Source organism: Pan paniscus, chromosome 8 (assembly GCF_029289425.2).
Source record: "Pan paniscus chromosome 8, NHGRI_mPanPan1-v2.0_pri, whole genome shotgun sequence".
Lineage (NCBI taxonomy): Eukaryota > Metazoa > Chordata > Mammalia > Primates > Hominidae > Pan > Pan paniscus.
This window is the reverse complement of record NC_073257.2, coordinates 124,802,390-124,820,340: the sequence shown is the minus strand read 5'-3', so window position 1 is coordinate 124,820,340 and position 17,951 is coordinate 124,802,390. Positions and strand designations below refer to the sequence as shown.

General features: G+C 43.6%; 1 protein-coding gene across 2 annotated transcripts in view; it reads right to left on the bottom strand.

Moving 5' to 3' along the window:
- The window catches only part of VTI1A (vesicle transport through interaction with t-SNAREs 1A), a 503,528-nt gene that overhangs the window by 5,515 nt on the left and 480,062 nt on the right, over nucleotides 1-17,951 (bottom strand). The window lies entirely within an intron of this gene.

Sequence of the window (17,951 nt, the reverse complement as noted above, 5' to 3'; positions counted from 1 at the left end):
TAAAGGTTCCAGGATGCTGAGAGTGAGGGCTTATAATAACCCCCAAACTCCATAAGAAACACGGGAGCCCCTCCCAGCACCCCCACCTATGGAGATGTGGTGTTTCTCTTTGCCTGTGTCCCCACACACTGAATTTCTAATGACTTCACACACTGTTGGAAATCCTCCCTGTGCTTTTTAAGGGTGGCCAAGGTTCCTGATAGTCTGTTGACAGCACAGGGATGCAGTTTCCTTGTTCTCATTCTGCAAAGGACTATGCTTCTAAAGAAACCCAAGTCTTAGGCCAGGAAGAATCTGAAGAGGCCTCCTGGGCCCCACCACTTCCCATTCTCCTTCCAATCAATGTGCATTAGGGGCTAAAGGCCATAAGTGATGGCATCTATATGCCTGTGAGACCCTCCTGGCCCTGCCACCCACCCAAACTCTATCTGGAAGCCAGAGAGAACATTTCTTAGGGAAGGATCTGATGTTAATGTCTTTCTGTCTTTTCTTCTTCGAAGGCACCTCACACACCCCTTTATACAAGAAGCATCTTTCTAACGTTATCTTCTGGATGTTCATGCTATATTATTGCTGGTTACAAAAAAGCATATACTGTAGAATTCTTTTTTTAATGTAATTATTCTTTAAAAATATTTGACTTTGGGAGGCCGAGGTAGGCGGATCACTTGAGGTCAGGAGTTCAAGACCAGCCTGGCCAACATGGTGAAACCCCATCTCTACTAAAAAATACAAAAATTAGCAGGGCATGGTGGCCTCCCCCTGGGAGGCTGAGGCAAGAGAATCACTTGAACCCAGGAGGCAGAGGTTGCAGTGAGCTGAGATTGCGCCACTGCACTCCAGCCTGGGCGACAGAGCAAGACTCTGTCTCAAAAAAATATTAAAAAGTAAAAATATTTGGAGACATTTGCTTCAAAATGTCCACAGCACTTTTTCCCCCTAGATGATAGAATTCGGGAAAATTTTTACTTTCATTTTCTGTTTGGTTTGTTTGTTTGTTTATTTACTTATTTTGAGACAGGTCCTTGCTCTGTCACCCAGGCTGCAGTACAGTGGCACAATTCTATCTCACTACAGCCTCGAACTCCTGGACCCAAGCAATCCTCCCATTTTAGCTTACCAAGTAGTTAGGTCTATAGACATGCACCACCACACCGACTAACTTTTCTTTTTAATTTTTATTTATTTGTTTATTTATTTATTTATTTTTGGAGACAGAGTCTCACTCTGTCAACAAGGCTGGAGTGCAGTGGTGCTATCTAGGCTCACCACAACCTTCACCTCCTGGGTTCAAGCGATTCTCCTGCCTCAGCCTCATGAGTAGCTGGGATTACAGGCGCCCGCCATCACGCCCGGCTAATTTTTTGTATTTTTACTAGAGACGGGGTTTCACCATGTTGGTCAGGCTGGTCTCGAACTCCTGACCTCAGGTGATCCGCCTGCCTCAGCCTCCCAAAGTGCTGGGATTACAGGCGTGAGCCACTGCTCCTGGCCATATTTTTCATTTTTAGAGACAAAGTCTCGCTATGTTGCCTAAGCTGGTCTCAAACTCCTAGACTCAAGCAATCCTCCCACCTCAGCCTCCCAAAGCACTGGGATTACAGATGTGAGCCAGTGCACCCAGCCTTTGCTTTCATTTTCATACTTTCCTATGTTGTCTTTTATTATTATCATTTTTTCACAACTAGGCATGGATTATTTGTGCCATCAGGATGAAAGTAATGCTCTATTTTGAGAGATAAATGCTTTGACTTTCTTCCTCTTCTCTTATATCCATACCTCTCACACAAGTTGGGGAAATTTTAAGGTAGCCATCATTAACACTGCACCTGATATATAATTTTAAACCTCTGTCAATTTTACTGTCATGCTTGAATTTCAAAGCATGTGGATGACAAAATATTTATTTTTATTTTTATTTATTTATTTATTTTTGAGACAGAGTCTCACACTGTTGCCCAGGCTGGAGTGCAATGGCACGATCTTGGCTCATTGCAACCTTCGCCTCCCGGGTTCAAGTGATTTTCCTGCCTCAGCCTCCTGAGAAGCTGGGACTACAGGCACACGACACCACGCCCGGCTAATTTTTGTATTTTTAGTAGAGACAGGGTTTCACCACGTTGGCCAGGATGGTCTTGGTCTGCTGACCTCGTGATTCACCTGCCTTGTCCTCCCAAAGTACCGGGATTCCAAGCGTGAACCATCGCACCCAGTGACAAAATATTTAATTTCACTCCTTCAGTTTGAAAATAAATGATGGGCCAGGTGCAGTGGTTCGCAACTGTAATCCGAGCACTTTGGGAGGCCAAGGCAGGTGGATCATTTGAGGTCAGGAGTTCGAGACCAGCCTGGCCAACATGGTGAAACCCTTTCTCTACTAAAATTATAAAAATTAGCCGGGCATGGTGGCAGGTGCCTGTAATCCCAACTATTCAGGAGTGAGGCAGGAGAATCACTTAAGCATAGAAGGCAGAGGTAGCGGTGAGCCAAGATCGCACCGCTGCACTCTAGCCTGGGAGACAGAGCAAGACTCTGTCTCAAAAAAAAAAAAAGTAAAAAAAATTTAAAAAACTGATTAATCCCACTTATCCAAATGTGCTTGGAGACCTGCATACAGATTTCACAACCGCAGCATCCTCTGTCCTGTAAGGAGATTGATAGAGTTGGATATTTGCCCCTCCCAAGTCTCAGGTTGAATTGTAATCCCCAGTGCTGGAGATGGGGCCTGGTGGGAGGTGTTTGGATCATGGGGGCTGATCCCTCATGGCTTGGTGCTGTAATGGCTTGGCGCTGTCTTCATCATAGTGAGTGAGATCTGGTCATTAAAAAGCGTGTGGCACCCCCCTCCCATTCACTCTCTTTCGCTTGCTCTTGCTTTCACCATGTGACATGCCTGCTCCCCCTTTGCCTTCCGCCATGATCATCAAAAGCTCCCTGCAACCTTTCCAGAAGCCCAGCAATGTCAGTGCTGCGCTTCCTGTATACCCTGAAGAACTCTGAGCCAAGTAAGCCCCTTTTCTTTATAAATTGCCCAGTCTCAGGTATCTCCTTACTGCAGTGCAAGAACGGCCTAACAGGGATTGTCCTTCCAAAAGCCGTTTCTTATAGACTGTCCCGCTTGCTGCTTAAAACACCTTGTGAGATAGAGAGAACAAATATAATTACCCCCATTTTACAGGAAAAGAAACTGAGACTCCAAGAGATCCAGGGTGGCCCAGTGTCCCATAGTTGGTAAGTGGCCAGACCAGGACTGGAATGCAGGTTTCCTGTCTCCCAGTCCAGATCTTTTTTTTGCTCCTGGATTCTGGTCAACCCAATGACAGACTCATCCTCACGATTTTCTGTGACACCCTGGGAGTATAAAGGGGATCTTGGCAAAATATAAATAGATTTCTTTAAAGCAAAACTCACACCCGGCTACGCTGTGAAGTTAACATTTGTCCATCCATTCCTCCCCTACTTAGGCTTTTTTCTGGGATCTCCAGAGCTCTCTCCCCAGCTTTGCCCCTTCCTCACCCCCCACCCCAAAACAGCACCCTTTACTCTCCCCCAGGGTTTCTCAAGCTTAGCGCTATTGATGTTTTGGACTGAATAAGTTTTTGTTGTCAGGGGCTGTCCTATGCGTGTTAGGTATTGGACAGCACTCTTAGTTTCTGCCCACTAGTTGCCAGACCCTCCTCACTCCCCCAGGGGTTGTGATAATAACAGATGTCTCCAGAAATTGTCACACATCCCCAGCAGGTTGTGGGGGGAGGGGAGCGGGGAGGAATGGTGGGTGGGGAGGGAGAGTATAAAATCATCCTCACTTAGAGAACCACTGCTCTACATGGAATCCCCTCTCTGGAAGAAATGTTATTTTCTTTTTCTTTCTTTCTTTTCTTTCTTTATTTCTTTCTCTCTCTCTCTCTTTCTTTCTCCTTCCTTCCTTCCTTTCTCTTTCTTTCTTTCTCCTTCCTTCCTTCCTCTTTCTTTCTTTCTTTCTTTCTCATTCTCTTTCTCTTTCTTTCTTTCCCCTTCCTTCCTTCCTTCCTTTCTTTCGAGACGAAGTCTCCCTCTGTCACCCAGGCTGGAGTGCAGTGGCACAGTCTCAGCTCACTGCAACCTCTACCTCCTGGATTCAAGCAATTCTCCTGCCTCAGCCTCCTGAGTAGCTGGGACTACAGGCACGTGCCACCATGCCCACCTAATTTTTGTATTTTTAGTAGAGATGGGGTTTCATCATGTTGGCCAGGCTGGTCACTAACTCCTGACCCCAAGTGATCCACCCGCCTCGGCCTCCCAAAGTGCTAGGATTACAGGGGTGAGCCACCGCAATTTATTTATTTATTTATTTATTTATTTATTTATTTTTGACACCGAGTCTTGCTCCATCTCCCAGGCTGAAGTGCAGTGGTGCGATCTTGGCTCACTGCAGCCTCCGCCTCCTAGGTTCAAGTAGTTCTCCTGCCTCAGCCTCCCGAGTAGCTGGGACAGGTGTGTACCACCATGTCTGGCTAATTTTTGTATTTTTAGTAGAGACAGAGTTTCACCATGTTGGCCAGGCTGGTCTCCAATTCCCGGCCTCAAGTCATCCACCCACTTCAGCCTCCTAAAGTGCTGGGATTATGGGCATGAGCCACTGTGCCCCGCCTTAGAAATGTGATATACTTTAGATTCACTTTAGTAAATCAGTTCTCTAACTGGTTAGGGGGATGCCACAATCCCTTCTCCCCAATCCCAACTCCCCCAGCCAACCAGGGGCTGTATTAGAATGGCCTGGGAAGTTTTTTCCAACTGTGACTCTCCCCAGCCCCCACAGTCCTGTTGAGAACCCGTGCCCTGCTCGGGGGAGCCTCTTGGCCTCAGCAGCAGGACTGAAATCTTGGATCGTGTGGATCTTGCCCTGTGTGGATGCGTGACCTTGGGCCCCTCCATAAATCACTCTGACTCTCTTCCCTTATCTGTAAAACAGGGTTGTAATATCTACGTGTGAGTGTTATTACGAGGATTCAGTGAAATAACATGTAGAGTTGCCTTGATTTCTACGTCTTTCAATGCGGCAGTTTCCCTTTCTTGCCTCCCCTCTCCAGATGGGGATGGAATACCAGGATTTAGCATAGTTCTGGCTCCTTGGGAGAGCCCAGTAGACCTTAGCTCTTATCACTGTTATCCTATCCCTCCCAGTTAATCCTCTCAAGAACAGCTGCATTATACAAAGGAAAGGTGCCTAAACTCAAATCAAACACATCCCTAATGGTGGCTTTCAGGCCCCAAAGATAAGCTGGACAGTAGCAGCAAAGACCCTTTGGGATCTCTTTGTGGTGCTATCCACTGGGAGGGGCAGCCCCACCAAAAGAGCGACTCCAAACACCCTCCTCTCCCTGTCCCTTCAGGCAAGTCCCTCCCATCCAGTTAGGGCAGCACATAGATTTCGAAAGCCCCCAAGGCTTCATCACAATTGACTAGTAATTTAATAATCTGCAGCCCTTGGCAAACACTAATTAAGCAAGAGCATAGCTCCCGGTGAGGAAGGACTGCCATCCTCCACCCCTAGACCCTGCTTACAAAAGGGAGGCAACTGAATGGTGGCTTCCCAAAGTGGCCTGCTTTGCAATGAAAAGGAAGGAAAGAAGGAAGGCTAGGACAAAGGGGAAGAAAGGAACTCCAGGTCACAGTAGTCCAGTCAAGGCTACTACTGCTTACTCTGGGATGGATGGTCTTCTTCCGACCAAGGGTCTTCTAACTTTTATTTATTTATGTATTTATGTAGAGATGGAGTTTCGCTCTTGTTGCCCAGGTTGGAGTGCAGTGGCGCAATCTCAGCTCACTGCAACGTCCACCCCGGGTTCAAGAGATTCTCTCACCTCAGCCTCCCAAATAGCTGGGATTACAGGTGCACACTACCACACCCAGCTAATTTTTGTATTTTTAGTAGAGACTGGATTTCACTGTGTTGGCCAGGCCGGTTTCAAACTCCTGACATCAGGTGATCCACCCGCCTTGGCCTCCCAAAGTGCTGGGATTACAGGCGTGAGCCAACGTGCCGGGCCCTAACTTTTCAACTTGTAGGGAAGGTTGTCAGAAACCCCTTTGAGAATCCAAAGCTAGATTTAGGCTGTCTCACCAGGAAAATGCACTGACATTTAAATTTTTGCAAATAATCCCTAGACTTTGTATTAAAATCTTCTGTCCTAAATAATCATACGTAACGTCTTAGATTTGTTGAATCTTTTACAATTTAAGAAGCACTTTCCAGTAGCAAAGCAGAAGGCACACTTCCATTTTCTCTTACATAAAATGGAGTTAGTAGAAGTATCTCTTGTTAAAACTGTTTCCATCTTACAGATGAAAAAACTAAGACCTCGAAAAGCTTGACCAAACTCACTGTAGTCAGTAAAAGCTGGGATTTGAACCCAGGATTCTTGACTCTTCCTATATTGCTCTACCTCTCTTTTAATTTTAAAAACATTTTTGTTAGGCCAGGTGTGGGGGCTCATGCCTGTAATCTCAGCACTTTGGGAGGCCGAGGCAAGTGGATCACTTGAGGTCAGGAGTTTGAGACCAGCCTGGCCAACATGACGAAACCTTGTCTCTTCTAAAAACACAAAAATTAGCTGGGCATGGTGGCACACACCTGTAGTCCCAGCTACTCGGGAGGCTGAGGCAGGAGAATCACTTGAACCCAGGAGGCAGACGTTGCAGTGAGCTGAGATCACGCTACTGCACTCCAGCCTGGGCAACAAGGCAAAACTCCATCTCAAAATAATAATGATGATAATAATAATAATAGTAATAATAAATACATTTTTGTTAGAGTGTAACATTCATATCATAAAGTGCAAAAATTTTAAATATTTGGCAGGGCACGGTGGCTCACGCCTGTAATCCCAGCACTTTGGGAGGCCAAGACGGGCAGATCACGAGGTCAGCAGATTGAGACCATCCTGGCTAACATGGTGAAACCCCATCTCTACTAAAAATACAAAAAAATTAGCCGGGCAGGGTGGTGGGTGCCTGTAGTCCCAGCTACTCCGGAGGCTGAGGCAGGAGAATGGCGTGAACCCAGGAGGCGGAGCTTGCAGTGGGCTGAGATTGTGCCACTGCACTCCAGCCAGGGTGACAAAGCGAGACTCCGTCTCAAAAAAAAAAAAAAAAAAATATTAAAATATTCACCTTATGAATGTTTACAAATGCACATGCCCATGCAACTTACCATCTAGAATATTACCAGAACCACATAAACAATCCTTGCATACCCTCCAAATAGATATTCTCCCAAAATAAGGTTGCTAGATTTAGCAAATAAAAATATTACATGAAACATATTTATACTAAAAAATTATTTGCTGTTTTTCTGAAATTCAAATTTAACTGGGTGGCCTGTATTTATATCTGGCAGTCCTACCCAAAAAGTAACCATTATTTTGCCTTTTTTTTTTTTTTTTTTTTTTTTGAGACAGACTTTCACTCTTGTTGCCCAGGCTGGAACGCAATGGTGCGATCTCGGCTCACTGCAACTTCCACCTCCCGGGTTCAAGCAATTCTCCTGCCTCAGCCTCCCGAGTAGCTGGGATTACAGGTGCCCACCACCATGCCCAGCGAATGTTTTGTATTTTTAGTAGAGATAGGGTTTCACCATCTTGGCCAGGCTGGTCTTGAACTCCTGACCTCAGATAATCTGCTCGCCTTGGCCTCCCGAAGTGCTGGGATTACAGGCGTGAGGCACCGCACCCGGCCTATTCTGACTTTTATAAGTCTAGATTAGTTTGACCTGTTCTTGTGTATTGTATAAATGGAATCATACAGTACATGCTCTTTTGATTCCAGCTTCTTTTTTTTTTTTTTTTTTTTTTTGAGACAGAGTCTCAAAGTGTGTCTCAGAGTGTCAATTTCCTCAGAGTCTTGCTCTGTCTCCCAGTCTGGAGTGCAGTGGTGCTACATGGTGAAACCCCATCTCTACTAACACAAAACATTACAGCTTCTTTTACTTAACATTTTATCTGTGAGATGCAACAATGTAGCAGTAGTCGTTTTCTTCACTGTATAGTATTCCATTGTGTACAATGTTTATATAAATTTATAACATACAATGAATATACATTTATTACTTGTACATTGTAAATATATGTGTGTGTACATATATGTGTTTTTATGCACAAATACATGTACAATGAAGATAAATGTACTTATCCCATCTTCTGTAGCTTAAACATTAGGTTGGTTTTAGCCAAGATAAACAGGGTTGCTATGAATATTCTTGCACATGTTCATATATGAATGCATTGTGACATCTGGAATGTGACAATAAGCTCACTTTAATAGATAGTACCAAAATTCTTCAAAAATTGTTGAACCAGTTATACAAGAATGTACAGAGAGATGCAATTGCTGTACTTGGTATGGTCAGTTTTTCCCCTTTTATGGTGAGTGTACGGTGGTATATCATTGGTTTTAATCTGCATTTCCTTGTTAACTAATGATGTTGAGCATCTTTTCACACACATATTGGCTATTTAGATATCCTCTTTAGTGAAATGCCTGTTCAAGTCTTTCGTCCATTTCAAAAAATAGGTGGTCCATCTCTTTCCATTTGATTTATAAGAATTCTTTACATAGTCTACATATGAGTCCTTTATCAGACATAGGTTTTACAAATACCTTCTGTATTGCTTGCCTTCTCATTCTCATAATGGTGCATTTTGATGAACAGAAGTTTTTTGGGTTTGTTTTTTTGTTTGTTTGTTTTTTTTGTTTGTTTGTTTTTGAGACGGGGTTTCACTCTGTCGCCTAGCCTAGAGTGCAATGGCACGATCTCAGCTCACTGCAACCTCTGTCTCCTGGGTTCAAGTGATTCTCCATCCTTAGCCTCCCGAGTAGCTGGGACTACAGGCATGCGCCACCATGCCCGGCTAATTTTTGCATTTTTAGTAGAGACACGGTTTCACCATGTTGGCCAGGCTGGTCTCGAACTCCTGACCTCAAGTGATCCACCCCCCTCAACTTCACAAAGTTCTGGGATTACAGGCATGAGCCACTGCGCCCGGCCCAGAGGTTTTTAATATTAGTAACCTTTATGGTTATTGCTTTTGTGAGTATATGTGTTATGTGAGAAATCATTACCTACCCCAAGGGCATAAACATATTCCCATATGTTGCCTTCTAGAAGAATTTTGTTTTATCTTTCACATTTAGATCCACTGGACATTTTTTTTTTTTTTTTGTCTATGGTATGTACCTCCCAATTAATATTTAAATTATTTCCCAGCTTCACAATTCTACAGAATCTATGTTCACATACACTAATATCACCATTAGATAGTTCAGTTCAATTTAAAAAGAATTACAAAGCATCTTCATATGTGCCAAGGTATTGTACTAGATGCTAAGAATTTAAAACTTGAACTTGGCATGGCAGTCATTCACTCAGAGCACGCAGTCTAATACCTTACACCCTGTGGTCTGCCCAGATCCATGTGAGGCTCCTGCCAACATCCATAGCATCTTTTCAAAGTCCCTTGCCTTAGAAGCAAGGTCTACCGCAGATTTGCTTTTCAGGCTGGTACTTGGTGCCTGTCCCCCAGAGTCTGGCTAGGGAGGTGGGAGCATGCTCACAGTATTACTCCTTTGGGGAATCTCTGAAGGTTCACAGGGAGAGGCTGAAATCTGGTTCCTATGTGAGTAGCAGGTCCCTGAGCCAAGTAAGAGCCTACATTCCAGCCAAGTCCGTGGTGGAAAAGATGCATTGTCTAGTCACCTGGAGTGACTCGAAAATCCCTGGGGCAGCTAAAATGTCAGTAACAGGACAAGTAATAAACTATGAATGACTTTTATGATACCTGATTGTATCATAACTGTTCTGCTTTGCTGGCCTCACTAGCTCTTCCAATGAATCATCAATCACATTGCTAACATCCAGCTACTAATTCCTTAGTCTGGGGAAGGTGATGTAAAGGTTGCAACCTCACCCATGATTTCCAATATCTGTCATCTGGAGACTTTTAGTGCTGTTCCAGAAGCTAGACCAAAAAAAAAGAAAAAAAAAGAAAACAAACAAACCCAACCCACTATCCTTACCCTTGGGCTCTTGAGGGCTGTTTCACTCCATCCCTGGTAATCACCCAGAACCCCCGTTCCTGGTTTCTGGCCCCTTCTGTTGGCCCAGGCAGGCTCTTTTTATTGGGATGTATCAAGTAGTCGTGATTTCCCACTGGACCCAGACTCTCTTGGGGATTAGAGTTCATTCTGGCTCTTCCTACCCTGGTCCTTCTCAACGTGGAACACTCCACCCTCCCTAGGGAGCCCCAGCCTCCAATACTGACCACCAGCATTGATGGCTGTTGTCCCACCAGACCCATTGCAACTTCCACAAGACAAGGGATCTAGGCATTGCAGGAGGCCCCAGGGTCCATAGCAGCTCCAGGCTCTACTTAACTACCCCATGGTTCCTAGTAGCTCCAGGCTCTACTTAACTCTGGCCTACTTCATTTCTTTCTTTCTTTCTTTCTTTCTTTCTTTCTTTCTTTCTTTCTTTCTTTCTTTCTTTCTTTCTTTCTTTTTTTCTCGAGACAGAATCTGGCTCTGTCACCCAGGCTGGAGTGCAGTGGTGTGATTTCGGCTCACTGCAACCTCTACCTCCCGAGTTCAAGTGATTCTCTTGCCTCAGCCTCCCAAGTACCTGAGATTACAGGTCTGTACCACCATGCCCAGCTAATTTTTGTATTTTTAGTAGAAACGGGGTTTCGCCATGTTGGCCATGCTGGTCTGAAACTCCTGACCTCAGGTGATCCTCCCACCTCAGCCTCCCAAAGTGCTGGGATTACAGGAGTGAGCCACTGCGCCTGGCTGCAAATTTATTTTTAAAAAATATTTTCATAGCTGCATTTCAATGTAATTGGGCTAATCCTGTGGGGTTTTTTAATTAATTATTTTTAACTGCTTTTTTTTTTCTTTTTTTTCTTGAGACAGAGTTTTGTTCTGTCGCCCAAGCTGGAGTGAAGTGGCATTATCTCGGCTCACTGCAACCTTCGCCTCCCTGGTGCAAGTGATTCTCGTGCCTCTGTCTCCCAAGTAGCTGGGACTACAGGCGTGTGCCACCACACCTGACTAATTTTTGTATTTTTAGTAGAGACAGGGTTTCACCATGCTGACCAGGCTTGTCTTGAACTCCTGGCCTCAAGTGATCTGCCCCCCTTTGTCCTCCCAAAGTTCTGGGACTATAGGCGTGAGCCACCACACCCGAACCAATTGAAATGTTCAGACCATTTACATTAATGTGAGTATTGCTATGGCTGGGTTTAAATATATCGTCTTGCCATTTATTTTCTATTTGTTATTTCTGTTCTTTGGGGTTTTTTTCCCCTCTTTTTTACCTTCTTTTGAATGAACTGAACATTTTTATGATGTCATTTTATCACGTTTGTTGGCTTATAGCTATAACTCTTTGTTTTGTTATTTTGATGATTGCTTTAGGGTTGACGGTATATATCTTTAACTTATCACTGTCTACCTTCAAATGATATTATACCTTTCTACATACAGTATGAGAAACTTACAATCACATACTTCCATTTATCCTCACCCAGTCTCTGTGTCATTATTGCCACACATTTTACCACCACGTATCTTATAAACCCTATAATACATTGTTAATTTTGCTTTAAACAGTCAAATATCTTTTACATAGATTTACATAATAAGGAAAAAGTCAGATATTTACCCATGTAATTAATGTTTCTGATACTCTTTATTCCTTCATGTAGATCTGGATTTCCAACCGATGAAATTTTCCTTCTGCCTGAAGAATTTCCCTTAACATTTCTTGTAGTATGGATCTGCTGGTGATGAATTCTTTCAAATTTTGTATGTCTGATAAAGTGTTTATTTCACTTTCATTTTAAAAAGATAGACTTTATTCTTTGCTTGTTTGTTTGTTTGAGATGGAGTTTCACTCTGTTGCCCAGGCTGGAGTGCAGTGGCGCGATCTCAGCTCACTGCAACCTTTGCCTCCCGGGTTCAAGCGATTTTCCTGCCTCAGCCTCCTGAGTAGCTGGGATTACAGGCGCGTGCCACCGCACCTGGCTAATTTTTTTGTATTTTTAGTAGAGACGGGGTTTCACTGTGTTAGCCAGGATGGTCTCGATCTCCTGACCTCGTGATCCGCCCACCTTGGCCTCCCAAAGTGCTGGATTACAGGCGTGAGCCACCGCACCCGGCCGACTTTATTCTTTAGAGCAGTTTTAGGTTCACATCAAAATTGAGCAGAAGGTACAGATATTTCCCATATGTTCTCCTGCCTCAACACATGCACAGCCTCTCCCACTATCAACATCCTGCACCAGAGTTGCATATTTGTTATAATTGATGAACATACATTGACACATCATTACCACTCAAATTTCATCATTCTCATTAGGGTCTACTCTTGTTCATTCTATGAGTTTTGACAAATGTACAATAGCATGTATTCACCATTATCATTTTACATAGAATAATTTCACTTCCCTAAAAATCCTCTGTGCTCTGCCTATTTATCCTTCCCTCTCCCCCAACACCTGGCAACCACTAATCTTTTTACTGTCTTTATAGTTCTGCCTTTTCCAGATGGTCATAAGGTTGGATTCGTATAGCACATATCTTTTTCACATTGGCTTCTTTCACTTCGTAATTTACATTTAAGTTTCCTCCATGTCTTTTTATGGCTTGGCAGCTCTTTTCTTTTTAGTGCTGAATAATATTCCATTGTCTGGATGTACCACAGTTTATTTATCCATTCATCTACTAAAGAGCATCTTGGTTGCTTCCACGGTTTGGTAATTATGATCAAAGTTGCTATAAACATTTGTGTGCAGGTTTTTATGTGGACAAAATTTTCAGCTTATTTGGATAAATACCAGGGTGTATGGTTGCTGGATCACATGGTAAGAGTTATGATTAGTTTTGTAAGAATTGCCTTCCAAAGTGCTAAACTGTCTTCCAAAATGGCTCCCATCCAGTACCAACAATGAACGAGAGTCCCTGTTATGCCACGTCCTTGTCAGCATTTGATATTTTCAGTATTTTTGGATTTCAACCATTCTAATAGATGTATAGTAGTATCTCATTATTCCTTTTAAACTGCAATTCCCTAGTTTTATATGATGTTGAACATCTTTTCATATGCTTATTTGCCGTCTTTGGTTATTTGCTTTCATTTTTGAAAGATCTTTTTGCTAACTATAAAATTCTAACTTATCAGTGTTGGGGTTTTTTTTTTCTTTCAGTTCTTTAAAGATTTTGCTTCACTGTCTTCTGGTTTGCATTGTTTCTAACAAGAATTCTACTGTTATTCTTATCTTTGTGTCTATGTGCATAGAAACAATGCTTCTTGAAAAATTTTCTCTTTATTACCGGTTTTAGGCAATTCTATTAAGATATGCCTCACTGTAATTTTATTTATTTTGAGTGTGTGTGCTTGGGATTTATTGAGCTTCTTGGATATTTTTTGGTTTGTTTTTCTGAGACAGGGTCTTTCTCTATCATCCAAGCTGGAGTGCAGTGGTGCCATCTCAGCTCACCGCAACCTCCGCTTCCCAGGCTCAAGGGATCTTCTCACCTCAGCCTCCCAAGTAGCTGGGACCACAGGCACACATCACCACACCTGGCTATTTTTTTTTTGCATTTTTAGTAGAGATGGGGTCTCACCATGTTGCCCAGGCTGGTCTTGAACTCCTGAACTCAAGCGATCCACCTGCCTCAGCCTCCCAAAGTGCTGGGATTAGAGGCATGAGCCACTGCTCCTGGCCTGCTTCTTGGATCTTTGAGTTCATATTTTCCATCAAATAGGAAAAGTTTTTGAACATTATTTCTTCAAATACTTTATCATTTGAAGACTCTAGTTACACATGTATTGGGCTACTTGAAGTTTTCCTATAGCTCAATGATTCTTGTAAATTTTTTATAAGTCTTTTTTCCTTTGTGTTTTACTTTAGTTTCTATTACGTCTGTAAGTTCATTAATCATTCTCTGCAGTGTGTAATCTGCTGTTAATCTGATCTAATGTACTTTACATCTTAGACATTATAGTTTTCATCTTTAGAATTCTTATTAAGATTTTTAAAAATATCTTTGATGTCTCTACTTAATATGCTTAATTGTTCCTCTAGCTTCTTGAATATAACTTCCATTGTTCCTGTCTGCTAATTCTGTCCTCTGCATCATTTCTGATTCAGTTTTGATTGAGTAATTTTTATACTCACTATTGGTTGTCTTTCCCTAATTCTTTGCATGCCTGATAGTTGTCACACATCAGACATCGTGAATTTTACCTTTTTGAGTGCTGGATATTTTCTGTATTTTCACAAATACTCTAATTATTCTTGAGCTTTATTCTGGGGCATGGTTAAGTTACTTAGAATCAGTCTGATTTTTTCAGTCTTGTTTTCAAGCCTTGTTGGGTGAGAACAGAGCAGCAGTTAGTTTCAACCTAAATTTTTCCAACTACTGAGACAAAATTATTCAGAGTACTCTACCTTATGCCCTGTGGATTATGAGGTTTTCTACTCTGATTGATGAGAACAGGAACTATACCTGACCCTATGTGAGTTCTCTCTGTTCCTTTTGCTGGTTCTTTTTCTGGTCTCGCATAGTTTCTTCATGTACATGTGCTAATCAGGACTCAGCTGAAGACTCCAGGGAGACCCTCTCCAGATTTCCAGAGTTCTCTGTGAAATTCTCTCCTCTTTGATATTTTGCAAACTCCCACCACCTTGGCCTCCCCTCTCTCCTAGCTTTTCCTTCTCAGCCCAGCGACACCACGAGCTCCTCATCTTTGTGCCACAGTTGAGACACTCTCCTGTGTCCCCAAGCTGGGCAATGTCATAGCGGTCACCTCGTTTATTTCTCATCCCTTGGGGATCAGCTGCCCTATGTTACCCAATTGTCAATGTTTTGAAAACTGTTGTTGCATATACTTCACCTGGCTTTTTCAGGTAGGGTAACTCTGATCTCTATTACTCCATCTTGGTCAGTAGCAGAAATCTGCAATCAATCCTATGTATTGTATTTAATGCATTTAAAACAAAATATGGAGCCTGAGAAAATGTCCATATCCTTCACTAGATGGTCAGAGGGGACCATGACACACAAAAAGGTTAAGAACTCCTGCTCTTGCCGGGCGCAGTGGCTTACGCCTGTAATCCCAGCATTTTGGGAGGCCAAGGCAGATCATTTCAGGTCAGGAGTTTGAGACCAACCTGGCCAACATGATGAAATCCCATCTCTAATAAAAATACAAAAAAATTATCTAAGTGTGGTGGTGCACACCTGGAATCCCAGCTACTCAGAAGGCTGAGGCAGGAGAATTGCTTGAACCCAGGAGGTAAAGGTAGCAGTGAGCCAAGATCATGCCATTGCACTCCAGCCTGGGCAACAGAGCAAGACTCCACTTCAAAAAAACAAAACAAAAAAAGAACTCCTGCTCAGGTAGGATTAGTTAATATTTTTACAGGGTGCACAGATTTTCCCTGAGAAAGGTGGAACAAGGCCTGAGCTGCTTTTAGGCCCTCAAAAGCTGGGGTCTGAACATGAATGAGAACATGAAGATGGTCTCTGGCAGTCCTGGGCTTCCAGATTTTCCCCAGAGTAGATCTAGGAGGAAATTGGTTCCCACCCTGCAGTTTCTCCCTGTTGACTGTGTCTCTCTTGCTTCCCAAAGAGAGGTTTGCAAATGTTCGGCAGGGTCTGGACAAATATGTCATGAAGTTTTAATTTCACAGCAAACTTGGTTATTAACCTTTTTTTTCTTTATCCATGCCCTTTCTAAAAATCCTTCCCATCCCCACTGCAGACTCTGCCCCATTTTCTCCTCCTTTATAATTAGGGTGTAATCTTGCTGAACCCAAACACCTTTGCCTGGTGAAAGAATCTATGTGCCCCTAGCAGTGCATGTTTTGTTAATCTGAGTGCAAAGTCAGAACAGGTTGAAGATCTCTGCCACCTCTGACAAAGGAGCTGGAGGCGGGGCTGGGTCCCACATGGAAACTATTCATTAGTCCTGTATTTTTCCTAGTATTCCAAGTCTTCCCTAATTCCCTTTGGGAGGCTGGTACTACCTGGGTTGCTGGGTAGAGACAAATGAAATGAACTCATTAGCATTTGTAAGCAAGTCTGTGGGAGCTGGGCAGGAGGGATTCATTCTGTTGAGATGAACATTGATGTAACTCCCAAAGTTGAGATCAGCTGCTATTCCAGCATCAAGCTCAGAAGTATCTTCCTCTGAATCTCTTTTTCCTGAGTTTAAGGATCCTGCCCCGGGGGTAACACAGCCATCAGCATAGGAAGCTCCAAAATCCAGCCTTGAGTATCCATGCATTTTTTTATTCAACAAATATATGAGACCCGCTGTATTCTAGTCCTTACAGTAGGCATTGAGGATAGAGCAATGAACAAAATCCAACAAACTCTACAGTTCCTCTTTTTATGAGGCTTACCATCTAATTAAGACAGGCATTGATATGCTGTGTTTATGTGTATAAAAGAGCACAAAATTACATGCATATATTATATGCATGCACACATATGTAAAATATAACTGTGACACTCCTTGAGGAGGAATAAGTAAGCATAAACTAGGGGAACTGACCTGGTTGGGGAGCTCAGGGAAGGGTTCCCTGAAGAAATGATAACCCAGCTGAGATGTAAAAGATGAGTAGACTTTAATTAGGGGAAGAGGGGAAAGAGCGCTCCCTGTGGAAGAAATAGGATGTCCAAAGGCCCTGTGGCCTAAGGAAGCAAGTGTGTGTGGCAGAGTGCATTTTCTAAAGATGGCTGCATCACTTTGTGATACTCCATAGCTCTTCCTGCAACATGAGGCCACACTCACCCATGGAGAGATGAAGGTCTGTGTCCCCTTGAATCCAGTGGGCCTACTGCAGATGTGATGCCATGTGACTTCTGAGGCTAAATCTAAAAATGTTCTATCTCGTCTTCTTGGGACCCAGGACCATGCTGTGAGGCACCCATGGAGCCACGTGGAAAAGTCCCAGCTGGCAAGGGCCAATTGCCCTCCAGACACAAGAGTGAAAGGGCCTTCAGATGACTCCAGACCCAGCCTCTGAGCCACTGCAGCAGATGCCAAGTGGAGTGAGCGCTGCCTGGATTTCAGATCTGTGAGCAAAATAAATATCATATCATCCTTTCAAGCCACTCAGTACTGACGTGGCTTGCTCTGGTGGCTGTAGATAACAGTGTGTCTGGGGAACTCTGAGAAGGCCAGTGGAAAAGGGCACAAGTACCTCTGGGACCTGGCAATGGAAAGGGAGCAAGAGCTGGATCCAGAACTTGCTGCAAGCCCAGTGACTCTAGAAAAGGCAATCTCTCCAGGCAAACAAAGATGTGGGGCCTATGCTTGGCTACTGGAGTGAGGACTGGATTTCAGCCCTCATTCATCTCTCAGCCAAATGTTCTTGTGCAGGGCACACCTACACAATCATACTTAGAGGCCCTGCTAGGCCACACAACGTCTCAGAGGCTGGGTTAGGGATTTGGGTCTTTATTCTAGGAGCAATGTGGGAGCAGGTAATCGGGCCAGTGAAGTGATTCTTACCACTTTAGTTCAGAGTCTCCCAAAAGACTCAGAAAGCTGCTGTCCATAGATTTTAGGGTCCATTTCCAAGGGAGAGAATGGGGCCAAAAAAGTCAGGCTTCTGATTTTTTTTTTTTTTTTTTTTTTTTTTTTTGAGACGGAGTCTCACTCTGTCACCCAGGCTGGAGTGCAGTGGCACGATCTCAGCTCACTGCAAGCTCCGCCTCCTGGGTTCACGCCATTCTCCTGCCTCAGCCCCCCGAGTAGCTGGGACTACAGGCGCGTGCCACCATGCCCGGCTAATTTTTTTAGTATTTTTAGTAGAGACGGGGTTTCACTGTGTTAGCCAGGATAGTCTCGATATCCTGATCTTGTGATCCACCCGCCTCAGCCTCCCAAAGTGCTGGGATGA